The following is an 11,914-nucleotide window of genomic DNA, read 5'->3' on the forward strand; positions in this document are numbered from 1 at the left end:
GAGGGGAGGGGGAGGGAGGGAAGGGAAGGGAACTCTAACTCTTGGTTTAAGCTCAGGTCCTGATCTCAAGGATCGGGGATTGACCCCTGCCTTGGGCTCCAAGCTGAGGGTGGAGTCCAATTCAGATTCTCTATCCCTCTCTTTAAAATAAATAAGTAAAATCTTAAAAAATATATAAAAAATAAATAAAATCTTTAAAAAAAAAAGAAAAAATGGGGTACAAATACAAATATCAAAGAAGCAAAAACCCTATAATCTTAAAAATAAACTGGAAATTATCAGTATGAACTCATGTTTCACTGTTTTTCTTTAAAAAGTTCTTTTTCTTTTTCTTTTTTTTTTGCCTTTTAGCACTCTTAGTGACTAGATTGGTGGTCTCTAAATGCCATTTCCCAATAAAATGAACCAGGACTTTTTGGTGAAATGGCTGACTTGAGGGCTCAGCAGAAAATATACAAGAGAGCTTGATATTTTTTTTTTTTTTTTTTTTTTTTAGGATTTTCTTTTTAAGTAATCTCTACACCCAACGTGGGGCTTGAATTCAAATCCCTGAGATCAAGAGTCACATGCTCCACCGACTGAGCCAGCCAGGCGTCCTGAGAACCTGGCATCTTTTTTTTTTTTAAGTTTTTTTAATTTTTATTTTTATTTATTTGACAGAGAGGGAGACAGCGAGAGAGGGAACACAAGCAGGGGGAGTGGGAGAGGGAGAAGCAGGCTTCCCGCGGAGCAGGGAGCCCGATGCGATGCGGGGCTCGATCCCAGGACCCTGGGACCATGACCTGAGCCGATGCTTAACGACTGAGCCACCCAGGCGCCCCAGAGCCTGGCATCTTAAATAAGGAAACTATCAAAGTCTACTCAGGTCACATCAAAGGCACATGGGAGCCAATACAAACAGCTCTCAATGGCCGAAGACAGGACCATTTGAGCCCCAAAGAAAATCACCATGTAAGTGTAAACAGGTAAGATATTTAAAATCCATTAGTTTGGAAAGATACTGAAAACAACAGTTAACTTTGGGAGGTTGCTAGGGCATTAACTCATTGTTTCAAAAACTGGTAAATACAGACAACAAATCAAGCCTTGTATCTCATCTTCCCACATAAATTGTACTTTAGGGTAACTAAATGAAAGAATTCCAAGTAATAAACATAGGAAGAATATCGGAATTAGAAAATAACTATTTTTCAACCACTAATGAAACCATGATGTGAGATGAGAATTTATAATGGAGGGACCCACTGGTCATCTGAACATCACACCAAGAGAGACCAACAGGCATTAAGTGCACAGCATCACAGATGAAATGTTTTTGCCAAAATAGTCAACCTGAACCTGATCAAACTTTTAGATCTAATGACAAATTTACAGGAAATACAGGAGACAGTGCAATGTGACAGTACACAACCAGCTAATCCCGGACTGTGGAAAATTCTGCAGGACAGACAACTTTTTCTTTAACAAACAAGTGCCAGAAAACAAAAAGATGAAATTGTTAATGATTCGGAGACTTGCGATACATACAACCAAGTGCCATGGGTGAGCCTTGTTTGGAACCTGAGTAAAAACAAACCAACTATAAACAAGACATGGAATTGGAACACTGGTAACATTAGATAACGTTAAAAGAATTATTCATTTTTCAGGTATGATAAGAATGATCGTTGAGAGGCACATTCTAATTCAGTGACAAGTAAAATGATGCTCGACCTAGGATTTGCTTTAAATAACCAAGCGGGGGGCGGGGGGGGGCGCCTGGGTGGCTCAGATGGTTTAGCGTCTGCCTTCGGTTCAGGTCCTGATCCCGGGGTCCTGGGATCGAGCCCCACATCGGGCTCCTGGCTCGGCGGGGAGCCTGCTTCTCCCTCTCCCTCTGTCTTGCCCCCTGCTCATGCTCTCCTCTCTCTGTGTCTCTGTGTCTCAAATGAATAAATAAAATCTTTCAATAAATAAATAAATAACCAACCAACCAAGAAGGGGCAGGGTAGAAGGACCAGAGGATTGGCCATATAAGTACTATCTGTACAAGCTGAGTGACAGATCCACAGGAGCGTATTATAATACTCTTTCTCATCTTGCCTTTGTTTATAAATATCCAGAGCTTAAAAATTTTCGAAAGTACTTCAGTTAAAAAATGGAAGAACTAAAAAGATGAATGCAAATGTGACAGAATGTTAATAACCGCCAAGTTCTAAGTGATGCGAGTGCGGATATTTATATTTTCTGTATGTTTGAAAATTCGTAACAGTAAACAAAATCGTGACAGCACTTAAACCCAGCAAAGACTCAAGAGTTGGCTCAGGTTAGAAGGATTCTGAGATGTAGCCAAAGACACCCAAGGCCGCTGTTTGCCAGGGATGCCCTCAGAAGATTAAAAGCAAATGACAAAGTATACCAAAAAAGTTTGAACTTGAACTACTAAATTACTAAGGAAAGGAAAAAGAGGGACTTAGGGAAAAGGACTCCAGCTGACAAAAATAGTGAAGCACACTTATTGTACTCCTGATAAAGGATCTCCATTTCAGAGTGAAGCCATGGTCAAGTGGGAAGAGAGATGTTTTATGATGCTAGTTCCGGGCCCAATCACAGAGTCAGGCTAGCACCATGCGCCCTCCAGCCTAATGCCCTCAGCTACAGGAGTATAAACCACAACCCCATGGAAGCAAAATTTTTTATGATTTGGAGTTATAAAATAACTCAAGACAAAGCAGATGGCCTGCTTGTTTCTCGGGTACGTCAACCAGCTTCTGACACCAGCAGCTATAGAAAAAGCACTGTTCCTTGACCATGAATGCTAACCCTGGCAGGGTCTCACGCCCTCTATTCCTAATAAGGCTCTTTCCCATACCTGATGATGACACACTGGTTCTCTCTGTCAATGATCATGTTTCTGTACATATTATCTGCAAGAGCATAGATATGTGGTGGGTTTTCATACTGTGCCTAGAGAAGCAAAAAACAAAAGCAAAACCATGGTCAGATAGAGCAACACATCACATTTCTTTTCTTGGTCTTAGCAATGGATTTGCCCCTGTACAGTTCCAATCTTAAGGCTTGTGTAACACAGGAATTCATAAGCTTGCCTAGGTCATCAGGAGTTACACCTAAGAAAATGAGGATGGGACTGGGAAGGACTCCTCCATCAGCAAGAGTGTGATTCAGCCTTCAGACATGAAGACATCTTCAGATACTCCGGCACCACACCCTTCCTCCCAACATGCCTCTGCAGATGACAATTCCATTTCTAAATGTTTCTGAAGACATCTGGGCAACAGGTCTTAAGAGAGGCCTACTAAAAACCTGGATCTGACTTTCACTAGAATTCTAAATTCCTACGTAATTTTTTTCTAAGAGGTAAGTTGGAGATGCTGAAAGCCCAGGTAAGTTGGAGATGCTGAAGTGAAGCTGTCTATGAGTGAGGAGAAAACCTAAACATTTTCCCTAAGAAGAGGGCGAGAGGAGTAGTTCTTTAAAGGAATAAACTGATTTGACCAGTATGTTTCATCTCAATGGGCAGGGAAAAAAAATCCTACCACACCAACATATTCTCCTGGGGCTTTAGTCTCATGGGCTAGCTTAGCTATGCCTGAATACAAATTCGCCAATAAGTTTATTGTGTCAGGACGATTTCAGCCCCACTTCCCTCAGTTTCTTGAAGTTTAACACCACTACCTCAAAAATTACTGAAAAGAAAAATACTTCATGTGCTAGAAAACTGAAGAGAAGTTGCCTTACCTTTAAGACTATCTAACATCAAAGAGTGATGTTAGATGGCAGATCCAGTGAGAAGACATGTAGACTCTGTCTTACCCTTCCCTGGTCCCATCTCTCAAGTAGGGATAATACTGTCCCACACTCAACAGAGTTGCGTACTTAACTTCTCTGAGCCTTACTCTCCTCATCTGTGAAATGGGGCTGGACAGTAACATACAGTCAGCACCCAGGGCTGTTTAATTATTGTTGTGGTGTAACAGAGTACCCAGCGTTCAGTAAATACCAATTTTACAACACTCTTAGCATTAGCAGCTAAGAATAAATGTATTTTTAAAAATTCTAGGGCATTTCTTTAAAGAGAACTTTTTAAGAGATAAATGGTCAAAAAGGGACTCATGTAACAACGGTTTTCAGAGAACGGGAGAGAAACGACACGAATGCGCGGCACTCCCAGCCATCCCGCCTTGGCCTTGGCCGTCACTGAGAATGAGGAGCCAGCTCCAAGCCTGCTGCCCCGGGGCCCCGGTTCAGGGCGCCAGGGCAAGGCCCAGCCCCTGCTGACAGTGTGTCCCTTGTGCTGGGCTCCCATAAAGGCAGCATTATCAAAGGTCTTTCGCGTGGCAGCCTCTTTGGGCTCCAGCTACCAGCACCATTCATCTGGCAACAATGGGGTGGGCTCTTGCTCTGGGTAAATTGCCTTCCACTTCAACTGATGAATTTGTGTGGGCTCTCTTTTGTTTGTTTTCCAGGGGTCAGGATTAATGAACGCTCTCGTACTTCTGCTGCAGAGGAAAGAAGGGAAAAGATACAGGGAAAGGGAGGCCTGGGGAAGTGCTGAACCACGTAAATGAAATATATTCATTAGATTTACAGTTTCTATTTTTACACACAACTAAAATGGCTACGGAGCTGGATCTCAGTAGGGACCAGGGTCACATTAACAAAAGAAGTTATGAAAAGATTCATTTTTCAGGTTCCATTCAAAGCCATAGCTTAACTGAGGTTCTGATTTGGAGGGAATGGTTCTCATCACCCTATTTATTTTTTACCCGTTACTGATTTTTCAGTCCTTAGAATTTTGTGGCCTGCGTGGAAGGAGGAATTCCCCCTTCCCCCACCAAGCTGTAGGTCCTACATCCTATTTGACTAAATTTGTATATAATATTCCTATATTAGATAGTCCTACGCTTCTTTGAGCTGCCTTCTAAAGAGCAGCACATCATTAAAAATCAAACAATGTCACCTACTTATCTTCCCCAATAAATAATTCACAATAAGAAAATGCAAATGTATTGTCAACTTCAGGAAAAATTACCCATGCAACATAAAAGCCCCAAACACTACAGTAATTTATGTGGCATATAACTTACCGCTCCTTGGTACATTTCAATTTCCTTTTCCCCAAAATATGGCATCTGCTTGAAAGGGTTGACTGAGATTAATACGGATCCTATGTATGTCTGAATTTATATCCAGTTAAGGTCCAGCATTAATCTTCATAGCTACACATTTTTCAAATTAAGTAACCAGATGTTATCAAGAATTCATAATGACTGTTCAAACAAAAAGCTCAGATACTTGTTTTCTAAAAGATTACAAATAAAGACAAAAGCAATTACCAACTAGCTCAGGTTTTGTTCCTCTCCTGGAAGAGTAATGAGCTTAATTACCAAGCTGTTCCAAAAAGAAATCATTATTAAGACTGGTGACATGTATGGCTAAGGAAAACACAAAACAACACAAAACAGAGATGACCTAGGAGTGAAAAGAGCAGTCATCATTCCTTTGCTCAAATATTATCTTTTCCTGGAAACTTTCATAGCTCTTAGGTAGACTAAATATGTTCACTTACTCATTTAACAAATAGAGGGATACAAGATGAACTGAACAGTCCTACTCCTTAGAAGCTATGGGGAGCTGAGTTATATCTGTAAGACATTATTTGGAGCAGAAAATCACAAATCCACACAGATCAGGTGTAGGGGAAGAAGGTATTATTTCTGCATGGGGAATCCAGGAAGGCCTATCAGAAGAGAAAGCATTCATACTGAGTCTTAACTGTTTCATACAGCACATTTTAATATGTCCCAATAGATGAAGTATTATTATAACATAAAAAATATTTCCATTTATTCAGTAATCGACTAGTTTGAAGTGGGTGTCCACAACGTGCCAGGCACGTTCTGGATGCCGGGGGATACAGCGGTGAACAAAACAGAAGAGTTAAACTCCCTCCCCTCATAGAGGAAAAACAATTATTTAAAAAGAGAGAGAGAGAACAACAAACACAGCAAAATACACATACTCAAAATCATTTCTTTTAATCAATGATTTTGAAATTTTGGAAAATTTGTAAGATGTAAAACTGTGACACTTCCTCCCCCAAGGGGACATTTATATATTATATAAAGGACCTGGATGTCAAATAGAGCAGCTAAGGGAATCCAGTCAGAGTGCCTACTTTACCCAAGCCCAGTTTGACTCTGACCTTGGGCAGGTCATGTCGCTAAGCAGTGGCTAATGGATGATGGGGTACAATACCACCTACTTGATAGGCTTATTACGCGGATTAAATCAACAGTATAGAAGCCTCGGGCGCCTGGGTGGCTCAGTTGGTTAAGCGACTGCCTTCGGCTCAGGTCATGATCCTGGAGTCCCGGGATCGAGTCCCGCATCGGGCTCCCTGCTCGGCGGGGGGTCTGCTTTTCCCTCTGACCCTCTTCCCTCTCGTGCTCTCTGTCTCTCATTCTCTCTCTCTCAAATAAATAAATAAAATCTTTAAAAAATAAAAAATAAAATAAAATTATTAAGCAGATAAGAAACATCCATGATGTTGTAGCCGAGACTCTGTTAAGTGTTGGTAATACAAACACTGATCGAACACGAACACATTTACGGGGTACAAATTAAGCTCCTAACAACAACCCTATTACCCTTTTGCTCCTGTTTTACTGTGAGGAAACTGAGGCATAGAGAAATTTTAAAACTTACTCAGAAAAAAAAAGTTTTTAATTAAAGGAAAAAAAAACCAAAACTCGCTCGATGTCCCAAGCTAGTAAGTGGCAGAGCTAGGATTCAAACCCGGGCAGTCTGGTTCTAGAGTTCACACTCTTAATCAAAAAGCTATAATGTCTTCCTAAGTCAGCAAGTATTGTTGTTATTATTACTGGCAGTCCTGCCAGAGTTAGCAAATAAAATACAAAACCCAGTTAAATTTGAAGTTCAGATAAATAATGAATTTGTTATATATATATATATTCCCCTTGCCCCCCCCAAATAGGTATGCCCCCTAGCAATACTTCGGGACACACTTACACTAAAAAAATAATTTGGTGTTTATCTGACATTCAAATTTAACCAGACATCCTGCATTTTATCTGGCAATCCTAAATTGGCAGCACAAGGATTTCATGCAGGGTGGACAGGGGCTCAATTGGCAAGCTTTATGTCTCTTACAATTTAGATTCTGTGATTCTTTGAGGACTCAAAATTCTATAACCCTTAGTTGATTTTTTTTTTTAGTATCCTTTTCACATGACAGGGACCAAATCAAAACTGAATGAATGTCGTTTGGCCCTCATTCTGACTCTTATGCTAAACAAATACAGTCATTCTTATGGTAAACCCAATTTTCAAGGAATACAGCACTGCTGCGACCATCCTCATTTCAGCAGGGGAGAGGTCTAGGGGTCCATTTACCTCGAGATGAAAACACACCTGGCCAAGTATGATCTTTTCGTGGAGGAGGGTGCGCCTTCCCTTAGTTGTAAAGGGACTGCTGTGAAGGCCACCTGTCCTAGACAAATCAGCACTGCACACAAAGAAGAAAGAGCTTCCTGAGGACATGGGCCACAGGTATCAGCTCCCCACCAACCCCTTCCTACCCACCAAGCCCTTGGCTATTGGATAAACATGGACTGGGCTGCATGAGAGCTCTTGTAGGAACCAATACTTTTTTTTTTTTTTTTTTACCGTTAATAATCTACTATGTGAAAAAACATCTTAGAAAGTCTTGATTTTCACTAAGTCATCTACATAAATTCTAGGTAAGGGCCTGGTAAGCAGACAGAGAAAAAAACCTCTTTCAGATTATTCTAGGCCAATCCTGAATCAATGACTCAGGAGAAGAGGGAAAATTATAGCTATTCCCTCAACCTCCCAGTAGGGCTCTCGAAGTCAATTTTATTTGGGAGGATTTCTGAAAAATAAAGTTTGGTTTGAGGTGAATAATGCAGATCCTGGCTATGCTAAGTAGCTACACACTTACCTAAATCAGAAGAACTGAGAGAAGAGAATTAGTGTAGAATTTGAAGAAAACACACATATTTTAGTTATTTCAGGTATGAATTTGGCCTAATTGTTTATCTAACGGCCTGCCCTGTTTTCCACTTGGCTGTGCCTGCAGAGACCTCAGCCACTTTTCTGAGAGCCCAGGTCTCCTGCTGGGTGGGGTCATTTCCCAGACAACTTACTCCCACTCCCTACTACATAATTCAGGTGTGCCTTTGGAAAAAGCTGCTCAGGCAGAATTGGAACGTAAACTGTCTCTACCCACGTAATCTTTGGCTGTGAAGGTGTGGCCCAAGGTTAATTTTCAGAATGTATGGAGATAAGAGGCTATGATACACACACACACACACACACACGCACCAACCAGACAAAAACAAAAGACATGCCATCTTGTCTAATAGAATATATGAGACAGAGGAGACCCAACAGATCTTTCATTGATTGGTTCTCGAAACGCTGGTGGTGGATCTATGAGTTTTCATTGCTCTGCAGCAAGGATGACAAAAAAAAGAAACATGCGCTGCATTTTTCATAAAGCTCAATGTATTCAATATAAAGGACCGTCCTTTATTCTTAGCGTATTTCCCTTCTACTTTCGGGGTATTAGAATATTCTTCCTTTTATGAAATGTGATGGTAATACAACTTCTGTAAGTTTGTTTTTCATGGTCTTATAGGCAAAGCTGAATTTAACTTAAAAAAAAAAATGTTTTTAATAGTGAGTGAATTCCCCAAAACCACCCACACTGATCTAGGTGACTTCCTTGGTTTATCACTAAGGAGGAACGGAGAGGTGACGTGACTTGCCTGAAGTCACATATGGGGAGACCGGTCGAGATGGTCCTTGAGCCCCTGGCTCCAGCCACCAGACCGACACCCATGTCCGTCCAGCACGTGGCCCCCTCCACGTGAACGGACTGCCCAGGGCCAAACCTCACTCAAAACTACTGCACTGCTTTGGGCTCTGGTTGGTCTGGCCCAAGAGCCTCAACTAATTCAAGGGCTGAAAATGCCAAACACACTTGAGTGTGGTCTTTGAGTAAAAACAAGTTGGGAGAACGCTGGACCAAATGAGTGTGGAGTGCTGTGCACAGGAATTATTTTCGTCGGCGAAGTGGCTATAAATGATGTCTCGCCAAGCACAAGAGCGAATACTGCAATGTTTTCCTCATGTATTTTAGAATGTAATTTTAAGAAGTGTGGCAACATTCAGGAAAAAAACGGATGGTAAATTAAACCTTCCTTGTCTTAGGATAAATAGCTGAAAATTACAGGGTTTTATTGGTAAACAGTGTTAGCATTTTCTAAGCAGATTTTTTTTTTAAAGATTTTATTTATTTATTTAATAGAGAGAGACAGAGAGAGAGAGAGAGACAGTGAGAGAGGGAACACAAGCAGGGGGAGTGGGAGAGGGAGAAGCAGGCTTCCCGCTGAGCAGGGAGCCCGATGCGGGGCTCGATCCCAGGACCCTGGGATCATGACCCGAGCCGAAGGCAGATGCTCAACCAGCTGAGCCACCCAGGCGCCCCCAGTGTTAGCATTTTCTAAGCAGATTTTTTTTTCCCTAATGTAGAACAAAGAAATGTGCATTCAGCCTGAATGTATTAACAATTGATTGTTCCAAATGTGGACCTTCAATATGAAACAATGTGCTGGTATTCGATGTCGAAGAGGTACAATAAGCAATGTTATAACTTAATATGAAATGGAATCTCCTCTTGCCTTAACTATTAAGCTTAGGAGTGAGAGGGAAAAAATCCTCTTGTTTAAAATAATCTTGCTCTATCATAATAATATTACCATAGCACTGAATGGATAAAGGAGGCTTTTATCACTTAACAGAGGCAAAGATCTGCAGTTAGACCCTTGGTATTATTTCATAAACATCCAAAACAATCATCAAGCTTCCTCAAAGCTGAAAGCTGCTCTGTGCTCTTGATGGAAAGCACACGGATGCTGAGTTTCTCGTGTATTGAGTGGGTAGAGATTTCTAAAACACAAAGTCATTAGTGGTCAGCTAACTCATTTCCCTTGGTAGAGCACACGATTAGTCAGCCATTGATTCAAAGGCATTAATTCAAAGGCTCGATCAGCCCCCTCTGTGTGAGTCATTTAAAAATTCTGCTGTCTGAATATAAAAAGCAAATCTTGATAGTCAACAGATTTTCAATGAGTACTTAATACAATGCACCATGCCAAGAATTATGCATGAAACTAAAAACTATACAAGGCAAGATGGTGGTGTTTTTGTTAAAATTAACAAGAAGGCCCCCCACAAATATTTATATTTGTACTTACATTTATTATTCACATTTATATATACATGTCTATATGCAGTTAAATTGAAAAATATACTCCAAGAGGTTATGGTGGGATTGGAGGTGATGTTAAAGTTCTCCTTTCTGGTTGACTACATTTTATAAATCATGTTAAATGAACACGTATTGCTTTAAAGAGTTTTTGTTTTTGTAAGAAGATATATGAAAGAAAGTCCCTAGTTTTGGGGTAGACTATGAGGAGAATGGACTGGCTGCTGACAACCACTAACAAATCCTTTTGCTTTCTTACTCAGCTTTTCAAAAACCATGTTTCTATGTAAATAACATAATAAGAACATTCTATGTTCTAAGAACATGTTCTAAGAACATTCCAATAAATAATTTGTTCAACTATATTCAGTGGAAATTCACCTTTTATGGGCTTGTCAATAAACCAATCCTCCATTTAAAACAGTTTCTATGGTAAAGTGCATTTGAATATTCAATAAGCAACTTTAAAATTGAATTTTTGGAACATAACTCAGAAATGCGGAAAGAACTTATACACTTGCCTTAGTGTATGATAACGACAAGTAATGCCTACTGTTACTTGCCGCATTATTTCACTTAACCCTACAATAGCCTCATGTGGGAGATTTCATTATCATCCCCATGTTCCACGTGAGGAAATCAAGGCACAAGGATCACAAAACTTGCATGAGGTCATCAAGCCTGTGCAGAGTAAGGCTGGAAGCCAGGCAGTCCAGATCCACAGCCTGCACCCAACCCTCAGCCCCTGCCTGTTACCCCAAGCCATGGGACTTGCACAGAAAAGTGACTGACATGTTTTCATGATGATAAGCCCAGCTTAAAGTGAGCATATTTCAATTTTTTGACCAAATATAAGGAAAACTTACCACTGAATACAACTGCTTCCATACAAGTAAATGAAAAGGAACCTCTGCCCAGGTACCTAGCAGTCAGCTCAAGTTTTCTGTAAAGGGCCAGAAAGTAATTATGTTAGGTCCTACGGTCCTGTGGCAACTACTCACCCCTGCCTTTGTCGACTGCAAGTGGGCACAGGCAAAAGTACAAGAATGAGTACGGCTGTATTTCAGTAAAAGCTTTGGCATAAAATGGGCAGCGGGCAGATTTCATTTGTAGGCGGTAGGCCACCTCCCCCAATCAAGACGCTATTATTAATGTAGCTAACAAATCCAAATATATCTGTTAATGCTTAAAAGCAGGGGTTTAGGGCACCTGGGTGGCTCAGTCGTTAAGCGTCTGCCTTCGGCTCAGGTCATGATCCCAGGGTCCTGGGATCGAGCCCCGCATCGGGCTCCCTGCTTGGTGGGAAGCCTGCTTCTCCCTCTCCCACTCCCCCTGCTTGTGTTCCTGCTCTCGCTGTTTCTCTCTCTGTCAAATAAATAAAATAAAATCTTTAAAAAAAGAAAGTATCAGTGTCTTAACAAATATAAATGGACTTTAAGTTTCAGTTAAAAGAACTGAAGTTAAAAGAAAAATATTGCCACTAGACAAGGTAGTGAATCTAGTTATAAGCTATTCATAAGAGGCATATTTAAAACATAAGAACACAGGGCGCCTGGGTGGCTCAGTTGGTTAAGCGACTGCCTTCAGCTCAGGTCATGA

At 40.9% G+C, this 11,914-nt stretch overlaps 1 long non-coding RNA gene across 1 annotated transcript; it reads right to left on the reverse strand.

Annotated features, from left to right (window-relative positions):
- Positions 1-2,890: 2,890 nt before the first annotated feature.
- On the reverse strand, positions 2,891-11,712 carry LOC145719407 (uncharacterized). The gene is made up of 2 exons (XR_014142356.1): positions 5,088-11,712; positions 2,891-2,946 (listed from the first exon to the last, which is right to left on the reverse strand). It is a non-coding gene; the product is annotated as an uncharacterized LOC145719407 (long non-coding RNA).
- Positions 11,713-11,914: the final 202 nt, after the last annotated feature.

This window comes from Leptonychotes weddellii, unplaced genomic scaffold (assembly GCF_054177405.1).
Source record: "Leptonychotes weddellii isolate Sample4059 unplaced genomic scaffold, ASM5417740v2 HiC_scaffold_4226, whole genome shotgun sequence".
Lineage (NCBI taxonomy): Eukaryota > Metazoa > Chordata > Mammalia > Carnivora > Phocidae > Leptonychotes > Leptonychotes weddellii.